This window comes from Kogia breviceps, chromosome 2, assembly GCF_026419965.1.
Source record: "Kogia breviceps isolate mKogBre1 chromosome 2, mKogBre1 haplotype 1, whole genome shotgun sequence".
In the NCBI taxonomy this organism is placed as follows: domain Eukaryota; kingdom Metazoa; phylum Chordata; class Mammalia; order Artiodactyla; family Physeteridae; genus Kogia; species Kogia breviceps.
In genome coordinates this window covers 135707916-135718210 of record NC_081311.1, presented here as the reverse complement: position 1 = coordinate 135718210, position 10295 = coordinate 135707916, and the positions used below count along the sequence as shown (strand labels likewise).

The window sequence follows — 10295 nt, the reverse complement described above, 5'->3', positions numbered from 1 at the left end:
GAGAGATAAGTTGAGGGAAAAAGTGAGTCAGGGATACCTGGAGTACTTCTCTGAGGTCAACATCATGCAGGACTGTCCCCATCTTTTCCCATAGAATATCCTTTGGTGCCACTGTCAGAATTTAGAGCTGGCTAGATTGAATATAGCCTGACTCAGCATAGTATTGGTTTTTTTTTTTTTTTTGCTCTTATGCTAATGCTTAAAAGCTTGAAACTCTGCACTCAATCCATTTCATCAAACATTTATTGAGCACCTACTATGTGCCAAACATTAAGGATACAAGATTAACAAGACATAATTCTGTTGCAGTTTAAGTCAATAGTGTGTCATAGAATTTGTACATCTTGGAAAGTCCTAGATGGTTGTTCTGATGATAGCCTACAGGGGAAAGAAATCATAAGCAAACCTCATACAAGACAATGTCCAAGAGAGTTCATACTAAAAATAATCTAGCCATGTTTTCACTCATAATATTTTAAGCACAATGTAGAATTATGCTGAATCATTATTTTAAAAAACTACCCACATATTTGTGGCTCTTCATTATGATACCAGCATCATTCTCCTTTTAAATCAATAGCTTTTCAATTCTTTTAGTAGAAATTATTTCAATCTGTTTAGTCTTTGAGCCAAAACTCTCAATTTGACTTTGAGATCCTGAACTGGAGACTTCAGTTCCCACATAAGGCAAAATTGTTTTTAAAAGTTAAATCAGGCAGTACATTTCAAACTAAAGTTGCTAAACCCTGGGTGACCATAAATTAAACAATTAACAAATCCAAAACATTTAAAGTTGGACTTAGTGAATCTGAACAATTTCACTAGTTACATTATATATTATAATTTTTTGAATTAAAATTTCAATCTCAGTTAAGTAATTGACATATCCTCATATTTGTTTTCCATTACTATTCCTTTACCTAGAGGTTTTTTTTTTTCCCCTGACAATTATCATGGCATTTACATGAATCAGTGTGTAAAGGAATTGGCAATTACATTATACCATTATCTTATTTTGTGGAAGAGAAAATGTAAGCCCAGAAGTAACTCATAGGGGTGTAAGTTTCTTTGCATAGTGCTTTTTGAAACATAAGTATATGATAACTGGTAACTACTGTTATTAGAAGCTTGTCCCTCAGATTCCTAGTCCATTACTCTTACTTGCCCAGATTATTTCTCCATACTGTTTAAAGCATTAGACTTGTACTGTGCTCAAGACACTGCATATTGGTTTTTTCATTGTATTTAATGGATTATTTATTCATTTAACAAATATTTATTCAGTACCTACTAGGTGTCAGATACTGGTCTTCTTGGCATTAATTTACATGTTAACAGAAATTATTAAACAGTGAGTATTATTTTAAACCCATAAAAATGAGCATTTGTGGTTAGTCCTCTGTGTGTGTGTGTGTGTGTGTGTGTGTGTGTGTGTGTGTGTGTTTTCCTGCGGGGGGCCAGGGGGAGAGAGAATGTCTGTCTTCCTTCCTGTATAAAATCTGTTTGGTTTTCTATCTTAACTGCCATTTTATGCCAAGCATGTAGTATTAAAATAAACTTGTTTCTGAGAAGCATGTCTGAGTCTCCTGGGTTTTATTTTATGATGAAATACTAATTTCCCCTTTATAAAACAAATTCTTTATCCCATAATTTTGAATAGGATGATACTTTCAACTGATGGCATTTAGGACATTAAACATTTCAGCATGACAATATTTTTCTCTGGGCCTGCAGCATTTAAATTTTATTATTAAGTAAATAACTTTCATTAATTTTAAGACTTTGCTTTCAGAATGAAATGAGATAGTACATGTAACGCTAATAGGTATGCCAGACACAGAAATATTATTTTCCTTATTTAAGTTATCTGTCTTCATCATAAAACTGACAGTCAATTTTTAGTAATTTCCGATTTTTATATTTTTCCTGTTCTTTTTTCACTCATGCAGCATTTTGGTCTTATTTGCTTGTTCTGTCTTTTTATATGTCTCCCCTAGCTTCTCTTTTCAGTTATTATTTGGCTTTACTAGTCTTGCTGTCAATGCATTTCAGTCCTTGGATTCCAGATTGCTATTCTATATTCATCTGCTCTGTTCTGCTCTGTCAGTGAAAATTCTGGCTCTTTGCTTGGTGGGACATCAAAAATCTGATAGGCTTTGGCTCCTGCTTCATTTAGGGATGAGTAGTACAAAAAAGAGATACAGATACTCCTTGGTTATACATTTAGGATTTCTCCCAAATTTCCCAAAGACTAACACTCTAATCTCCATTTAAAAGCAAACAACAAAGAAAGTGGCAGAATTTTTTTTAAGAAGGAGGAGGGTGGTGTAGAATTTAGGTAGTGTTTTTAGCTACGGCTCTAAGGACAAATATTATCTAGTTGGTATGGTAATGCACATAAGTAGCTCCTGAACTTTTGGGGGGAAGAGAGAGAGAGCTTAAACATTGCAGGTAAGTACTGATATTAAAATGTCATAAACATATAATAGTTCCTTGATGCTTGCAAAGTAACCATAATATACAAAACAAACAACTAACTAAAGTTTTAAATTCAATTCATGAGTGTAATATAAAATAGTACTGTGGATGCTAAAATCAATGTCAGACTAGCTGAGTCCTAAAGCTACACCTGTTGATACTGTACTAACCAGTATTTCCAAACCTTAACTTTAGGTCACACATAATACTAATATACCAATAAATGGGAACCATAAGAGTATGTGTCAAAATACAGGAGGAAGGCCACAGGCAAACTTTATGGAAAATCTGCCAACATGTAATTAAGCATGCCACTAAAACATTTGCAGCTCTTTTCGTATTTATATTCCTGTGAACATTGAAGATAGAGCCAAATAAATGAATAAGTTCATAGGAAAGTAGAAAGGTCATTTTAAGTCCTGGTTTTGAGTGTGTCAGTGTTTGTTCAGAACAGCAGAAGGAAGACAAACAGAAAGGAATTAAAATTTTTTTTTGTCTTAGAAACAACGGCAAGCCCCACCATCTCCCTAGAGTCTGCGTTCTCACCTTGCCAATAGATGTTGGGTTTAAGCACACCAGCAGAAGCAAGCCCTCTCTAGGAAGCCACTGTCTTTTCAAACAAGGACAGCGGGTTTTTCTCTATTGTCGCTGCTTTCCCTCTCATCTGGGAATTGGTTTGTCCTTAGATAGCAACTCAGGAAGGGGTGGTGCGCCCCAAATTCGCGAGGCTCTGCCAAATACCAGAGGCTCTTCTCTGGAAGAGGGAGGCTCCTCCTTTGGACGTGAGGCGCCCCTACCAGAGCGCGCGCTTGCAGAAACGGAAACCACTAGCTGCGCTGAAGTGAGTCAAGCGATGAAATCAAGACTGCATGGGAAGGAGGCTTGCCCAATAGCTCACGAACCTAAGTGGTGACAGACGCTGCTGAACCCTGCTCGTGGAAACCCTACGAGCCAACCACTGCTGCCGTCATGAGGTGGTCCTCGGAGGCACGGGGCCCCCGGATCTCCGGGCAGCGCACCCCTTCACTTTGGCAAAACGCAGAGGAAGGGAAGTGTGTGTGAGGGAAACCTAGACCCTCTGGTTCCCTAAGGACCCAGACCGTGTTCTGGTTACAAGGTGACCCCTACCACCAGGTCAGCGCGGGACTCCCCAGGGCAGACGGGCTGAGGCTCTCCTCGCGCCGAGGACCAGCCTCGCCTCCCGCGGAGAGAGGAGCCGCAGAGCGGCCGCGCCCAGCCCGGGACGGCGCCCTTGCCCCGCGCGTGGTCCTCGGTCCTCACCTGGAGCGCTCAGGTAGGGCTTGGGCGGGGCGGGAGGCTGGCGCGCAGGCGCGGGACGGGGGCCTCGCCCCTGCCGACGTCGCAGGCTGGAGCTCACCTGGGAGACTCCAAGAGGAAGCCGAGCCTCGGTTCGGCCTCTCCCTGGCAACGCCGGAGGCCCCGCGGGAAGGCAGGAGGCGGCGGCGGAGGAGGAGCTGGACTAATCGGCAACTGTAGCGACAGCCACCGGAGCCGCCGCCGCCACCTGCACCTGGCGCCCGGTCCACGTCCAGCGCCCGCCCGGCCGCCGCTTCCCGCCGCCTTGCCCTGCCCACCCGCCAGGTAACTCGGCGGGCCGGCGCTCGGGTCGGGGCGGGGGACCCGTTGCCCCTGGGCAGCGTCGGAGGTGTGTGTGTTTGGGGGGGGGGGTCGGACAGACGCGGAGGCTCACGTGGCGGAGAGCCGGGGAAGGTCCCGGTGGCCGGTTGGAGATGGTCTCAAGAGCGATGTTTCATTCGGCCCTCGGGAGAGGCCGAAAGGGACTCCCGAGACCGGGGAGGAGGTGGCGCTCCGGGGGTTGCCCTGTCCTGCCTGTCACTCGCAGTGCCCCCTGTCGGTCTCTGTAAGGAGGCTTCAGAAGAGCCGGACCCGGGCTGAAGTCCTGGGGGCCCCGAGCTGGTCCCTGCGATGGTGGCCGAGTGGGGGGTGGGAGAGGCAGGGCCGGGCGCGAGGCTGCGGGCTTCCTCTCGGGCTCACAGGTTGCTGGTCTCCTGCAGCCCCGGTGCGGGGGCCGGAGGGGCGAGCCCGCGGCGAGAAGGGCACGGCTTGTCCAGGCAACTTTCCCAACCGGACCCCAGACTGCCCTATAGGCTGGAAACCGCGGCCGCCCGAGCCGTTCAAATGGTTTCCGAGTGGTTTGGAAGGCGCTCTGCGGTCGGGACGCGGACATCCTTCTCTCTCTCTCTCTTTTTTTTTTTCTGGTCTCTGTACTTTTCCGGGTGCGCTCCCTAAGCCAGAGCTGCGCCCACTTTCCGGTTTGATCGAGAAGTTATTTTCTTCGTGGCAGGAGGAAATCTAACTGCCACTCACCAACCGCACACCATCGCGTTGAGGGACCTGTTGACTAAACGACCTGCCTATCGCGGCTTTGGTCTGCCTGTGGCATATGAGTCAAAGGTTCAAAAAAACTTTGTTTCAGGAACCTGCCACGTCTGAACCTGGGTGTGCCAGGCCCACATTCCTTTCCCTGCCTAATTAGGCTTTTCTGAAGCCTAAGAATTGAGGGTGAAACTGGTGCTTACCTTAGACTTTATTTCCTTTTCTTTCAAAGCCCATCCTTCTCTCTCAAATATTCATCCAAACATCTCACTTCAAATTTATCAAATAACTATTTCTGTTTTTAGAACTCCATGGAGTTACCAATTTTTCTGGTTTTCAGAAAACCTTATTAAGTGAACATAACTGCTGTAAAAGTTATACTACATAATGAAGACATTTAAATTCAAATTGTATTGTTAAAAATTCATTTATTTGAGAATTTCTGGTTGTGGGAAAATCTGTTGCTTCTTTTACCGTATAAATATTTCTTTGAGTTTGTGTCTAAAATACATGAGGTTAAAGTCACACCCTACAAATAGACTTCTTTAAATTTAACTTTTAATATCTGAAGTCTAACATACATATTAGTTAAAACATTCTGAAGAGTTTGTACCAAGCATCTTTCTTTTTGCAATGCTGTAACTAACATTTTTACATAGAAATTTTAATAATAGCAATCTCACTGCCTATATTTGTTTAGTTCTGTCTTTGCTAATTTTTAAAAATATATTTTAAATTGCACACAGCATAAAATGCCTTAGGAAACACATATAGTTGTTTTTTTTTAAAGGTGCAATCAAAGTTAAAAAGTCAACCGCAGCACAATAGGACATAATTATTTATGATGCCTTTAACCAGTGCTTTCTGTTTTTCTTAAAAGAGCCTCACTTGTCCTCTTAATCGTGTCTCCATACGGAGAGATATATGTGCTAAATACTATTTAAAAATTAGATGTAGGTATTGCTCTCTGAGTGTAGGGTATTAATTTAATCTTCACTGATTATTGGGCCAGATGTTATTAGATTACCTTTACCCTTAATTTTAGGGAGAAATGTAACATATTTGCATTAGCTAGAGTAACAGGGTGTCTCAGTTAAACTATCTGTAAAATAGGAAAAATAATACTTTCCTAGATTAAGATAATGAGGACTTAAATCAGGAATCTCTTCTAGCCCTAGCATTCTTAGGATCCCCTTCTCACTTTGGATATCTAGTCAACCCATCCAGTTTGTGATAAACTGAAGCTGAGAGAGCTATTCTAACTTCAGTTCACCCAACAAGTTAGTGGTAGGCATGGCATTATTATTTGAGTGGCTTGACTCACGACTCATGTTATCTGTACTTTTCACCACCTACATTCTCATTTATCATAAGGTGTTAGCTTGTTGTCTTTCATATAGTTTGTAAGGCCTTTGTAATTACAGAATAGTCAATTGTTCTTTGTCCAACTCTGATTTACCCTAATTTCTACGTGTCCAGATGATGCCTGACTCCAGGGAGATTGAGTGAGGCCATCATTCTTCACCTGTCACTGTGGATCACATGTGTTTTGAACATGCCATGTGGACGGAGATTTTTAATCCTTTCTTGGTATTTCAGAGCCACAGTTAATTTTCTGAGTCAACTCGGACAACATAATTTAGTCTTCTGATCTGCTCTTTTAGTATATTGGCTTAAAAGTTTTTTAAACTTTTTTTTTTTTTTTGGACTGCAATCCTCAGAAATGCATCCTATTCCTCAACACAATACACTCAAGTGTGTGTGCATATAAATGAAACAAGGTTTACAAAACAATACTTAATCCTACAGCATGGATGTTCTCTATTATTTACTTTTAAAAAACGTTGGTCTTAAAACACTACATTGATTTTCATCGATTTTCTGACCACAATGGGCTGGAACCTACAATAAAAATAGTGGTATCCTAATGAATTTACATTTTTTTTAAGGCTGAGTTTTCTACCAGTTTACTGTGTCTTACACACACACACACACACACACACACACACACACACACACATGCATTCACAGGATAGAAAATCAAACTGTACTTTAAAAAATATATAAAATTATACTATAATCTGTATTAAACTTTTATTGGAGGGCTTGAGACTCTAGGATCTGGTGCTAGACTAAAACTCTCAAATATTAAGAACTGTGTGAAATCTTATTGTACATTATTGTATCTTAAATGGGTTCTCAGCATATTGTAGTATGTTTGGGGATAGGAAAAACTGAAAAGGTTTTTCTGAAGGGATTTTGATGGTAACTATTGAAGTTACCAAGTATAATCTTGATAATACCAAATATTATCAAGTGAGAGTTTGAGAGAGAAAAAGAATTCTGTCCAGCTGTATTATAAGTTCTAAATTTTATGGCTGAGTTATAATGCTGGGTGGAGTCTGAAAAAAATCATTAAACAGGCAAGTTTATTACTTGGTTTGTAGTCTGTTAATATATATTTTTCTTTCACTATGAGACAAATATGAGATATATTGTGGGAATCATACCACTCACCCCCCAAAAAAGATTGAGAAATTAAGAAATTATATCCCTTGGACCTGTAGGGATGTAGGCTTGGAAGCTCTGATTGGATGATTAAGCCTTCCATAGAAGCTTTTAATTTTAACATGCCTTCAGATTACTGGTAAAAGGAATTTTTCTCCAAAAGAAAATATTGATGTATTTAATATTTTGGAAATGATCAATGCCCAAATCAGCTTCACACATATTCAATTTTCTGGTCCATAAAGTGTAAAAATACATTTGGTATGCCAGATCTTTTATGATTATAAAATCTGATTGAGAAGGAAGTATTTTCAATCACCAATCTAATTATGCATCTAGTTAGTATCAGAATAATTAGTTTTATATGATATGGATAATCTTAACACAATTAATATACTGCCAATAGCAAAAACGAATTCAAATCAATGCCAGCAAAGGCAAAAGACCAAAGTGCATTAACTTATGGCAAAGCAGAGACAAGTAGGATTCTGAATTCTAGGTCATTAGTGACTACTGGCAATTAGGTGAAGTCTCCTTCAGTCATTCTCTGGTTTGGGCTCATATTTTTTGGCACTAAATAGAGACTATTTTCTCAGCCACACTTTTTTCCCTATAATTGTTTCAAACTGCCCAAACTAGTTTGCTCATCTCATCTATCCCATTGCCTGCTGGACATCTTTAAGATATCATAATTACCTGAGATTCTACATGTGTAAACCAGAAACTTTATCCCATCAAAACAGCAACAACAACAACAAAAAATAACGTTTTACTTCCTGTATTTTATTTATGAGTATTAGTACATTTACTGTTTCTTTTTTTTTTTTTTTTTTTTTTTTGTGGTACGCGGGCCTCTCACTGTTGTGGCCTCTCCCGTTGCGGAGCACAGGCTCCGGACGCGCAGGCTCAGCGGCCATGGCTCACGGGCCCAGCCGCTCCGCGGCACGTGGGATCCTCCCGGACCGGGGCACGAACCCGTGTCCCCTGCATTGGCAGGCGGACTCTCAACCACTGCACCACCAGGGAAGCCCCAACATTTACTGTTTCTTATCCACAATTCCAAAACCAAAAAATCTCTGATAGCAAAAATTTTTTTGGTTAACTCATTTTTCAGCAAAACTTGAATGCATTTGCTGTAAAACCTGAGAGAACTGTCAGGAAGCTATTTATCATCTACTCTGCTTGGAGGATGTGTCTTGCTGCAGAAATAGTTCTGTGTTTGATTACATGGTACCGTCCCAGGCCCTGCTGGGGGGTACACTGTTATATTGGGCATGTAAACCATATCTCCTTTCTAACATCCAAAATATTCTGAATTTTGAAACACATTAGGCTCCTGGGATGTTGGAGAATGCGTAATGGATCTGTACTACCATCCAGGTGTCATGCCAGAAATCCAGAGGTCATTTCTTACTCTTTTCTTAACTTCCACAGCTATCAGATCACCGGATCTGCTCAAGGTTTTCCACCTATTTTCACAAATTCCTCTCCTTCTATTGCCCTAGTTCAGGGTTTCATCAACTTTTGACTTTGGTACCACAGTCACCTGCTACCTGATATATCAGTGGATAGTGTTAAGCTTAAATCCATCCTCAGCAGAACCCCTGAGGTGGTGGATCTCTTTAAAAATGTAAACCTGAACTTCTCTCTCCTCTGCTTCAAGTCATGTAGTGACTTTTCATAGCTCACAGGATAGAGAACCTATGGCCCTTAAAATGGTCCCACAGTATATGACCCTTGTTTAACTACGAATTGATACTCCGTAAACCAAAATTTTTTATTCCAGCAACAGATTTCATTGTTTTTTTCTATTGTTGTTGTTATTACTCTCCACTGCTGAGAGCTCCTTTCCTCTTATCTTTATCTCTATAACTTTTAACGGTTCTTAAGAGTCAACTGAGGTCTCACCTCATTGAGGACACTGCACAACCCAACCAACATTCCTCCACATACACCTGAGCTGGGTGAGGTGTCCTTTTATCATGTGACTTACATATGTGATATAATACAGTCTGCTTTTTCATCTGTGTACACACACAACTTGTAGATTATTTGCAGAGCATGTAAAATTTCTCTTTCCTCTAAGACTATTGTAGAGTAAAAATATTAGAGTAAAAGTGGCACAGGAAGGGGAGAGGCATTGGTCAGCAGTATATTTGCCTTTTATATGGGCAACAACTGCAGAAACTGGGAAGTAGGAAACTTGTTTCACTGTACTTAACTAATTAGGCTATTTAATTTAGGTTGCTGTTATTTCCATCTCATTCCTTTGTGATGTTATTTATGTGCCTCTGTTCCAAGATCTGGATTTTACGTGAAAAGCTAACTTTGTAATTGAAATGTCTTACAGCTTTTATATGCAAATATTCTACGGTTGAGTACATTAGTATTGGTGAGAAGTTTAGGAGGTCAGCTTTTACCTGAAGGATATAATTTAATTAGACTAGACCAAAAAAAAAAAAGGCAAAAGATTCCTTCCTAGGAGTCTTCCTTCTCCAAGTTCTGTCAGTTTTACCTCTTAATTAATATTTCTCAAATCCATTTACTTTTCTTTATTCCTAGCACTATCATCATCTTTTGCCTATACTTTCACAAGGTCCTCCCTGTTGCCTATCTGAACTTCTTTCTAATTGATTCTTCACACTGCACCCAGAGGGATCTTCTCAAAATATTTGGTCTTGTTACCCCCTGCTTAACAGGATAAGTCAAACTCCTTAATATGGCCTAAAGGCCTGGCATGATTTAGTTCCTTCCCAGAGCACACCTCTCACATCATCACTCTCTGTTCTAGTTCTATTAGCCTTTTTTTAAATTGCCAAGTTCCTCCTGCCTCTAGGTCTCTGTAAGCGTCATTCTCCCTGCCTGGAACTCTCTTCCCTCCCATTTTGACCAATCTAACTAAAATTTATCTTCAGATTCCAATTTAAGCTCTTACTGTGACTGGAATTTTT

At 40.7% G+C, this 10295-nt stretch overlaps 1 protein-coding gene across 2 annotated transcripts in view; it reads left to right on the top strand.

Moving 5' to 3' along the window:
• Positions 1 to 3249: 3249 nt before the first annotated feature.
• Positions 3250 to 10295, top strand: part of GALNT3 (polypeptide N-acetylgalactosaminyltransferase 3) — a 47488-nt gene continuing 40442 nt past the window's right edge. The window contains exon 1 of one of the 2 annotated variants that reach the window (XM_067027523.1): positions 3250 to 3772. The gene's annotated coding sequence lies outside the window, so the exon portion shown is untranslated. Of the gene's footprint in view, positions 3773 to 3831; positions 4081 to 10295 lie in introns of those variants that run through there. The other variant, XM_059052395.2, reaches the window with a different exon arrangement.